At 26.2% G+C, this 667-nt stretch overlaps 1 protein-coding gene across 2 annotated transcripts in view; it reads right to left on the bottom strand.

Annotated features, from left to right (window-relative positions):
• Nucleotides 1–667, bottom strand: part of LOC107616713 — a 36874-nt gene that overhangs the window by 2922 nt on the left and 33285 nt on the right. The window contains exon 1 of one of the 2 annotated variants that reach the window (XM_016318655.2): nt 273–350. The exons of the other annotated variant lie outside the window; for it this stretch is intronic. The gene's annotated coding sequence lies outside the window, so the exon portion shown is untranslated. Of the gene's footprint in view, nt 1–272; nt 351–667 lie in introns of those variants that run through there. 2 annotated transcript variants of the gene reach the window in all.

Genomic DNA, 667 nt, shown 5'->3' with positions numbered 1-667 from the left:
CGCCTGTATAAATATTTTGATAGAATAATTAAAAATAATATAAAGTTTAAATTGAGATTAAAAGTAGTATTAGAGTTCTAATAGGAGAAGAAATATACATCTATCACTAAAAAGTATATATGTACGTCATCGTTTTATAAACAATTAAGGATGCAAATCAATAATTTAATGAAAAGAAAGCAAGGAATGCAAAAGAATGGTTTCTGAGTTAAATAATTAATAACAAAAGAAAAAGGTTTATAGGAAGATAGAAGAATAGGGTCATAACTTGCCTTGTAATGACAGGAGAGAGAAGTTTGGACACATATATCATTGGAGAAATTAGTAATTGGAGAAGCATGCATCTATCTATATAGGAGAGCCTACACACTCATTTATATACTTCATTTTAGGTTGCTCGATTGGCTTTATTTTATTCTCTATATACGGACATCCTTTACCCTTCTAAGCAAGCAATGTGGTGCCATGCTTAATTAGGTAAAAACTTTACACTAGTTTGATTTAAAACTAACGTTTTGAAAATTGAGCTGGCTATTAAACTCTTTTTTTTTTTTTGGTGACTTGCTATTAAACTCTTTTGGTTATTAATTTATTAGTTTAAAAATTTAATTGTGGTTAAACTAAAATAATCAAATTTTAATAAAATAATATATAAAATTACAAATAA

Source organism: Arachis ipaensis, chromosome B09 (genome assembly GCF_000816755.2).
Source record: "Arachis ipaensis cultivar K30076 chromosome B09, Araip1.1, whole genome shotgun sequence".
NCBI classification, from domain to species: domain Eukaryota; kingdom Viridiplantae; phylum Streptophyta; class Magnoliopsida; order Fabales; family Fabaceae; genus Arachis; species Arachis ipaensis.
Note: the sequence above shows the minus strand (reverse complement) of the source record. Positions and strands in the feature narration are given on the sequence as shown.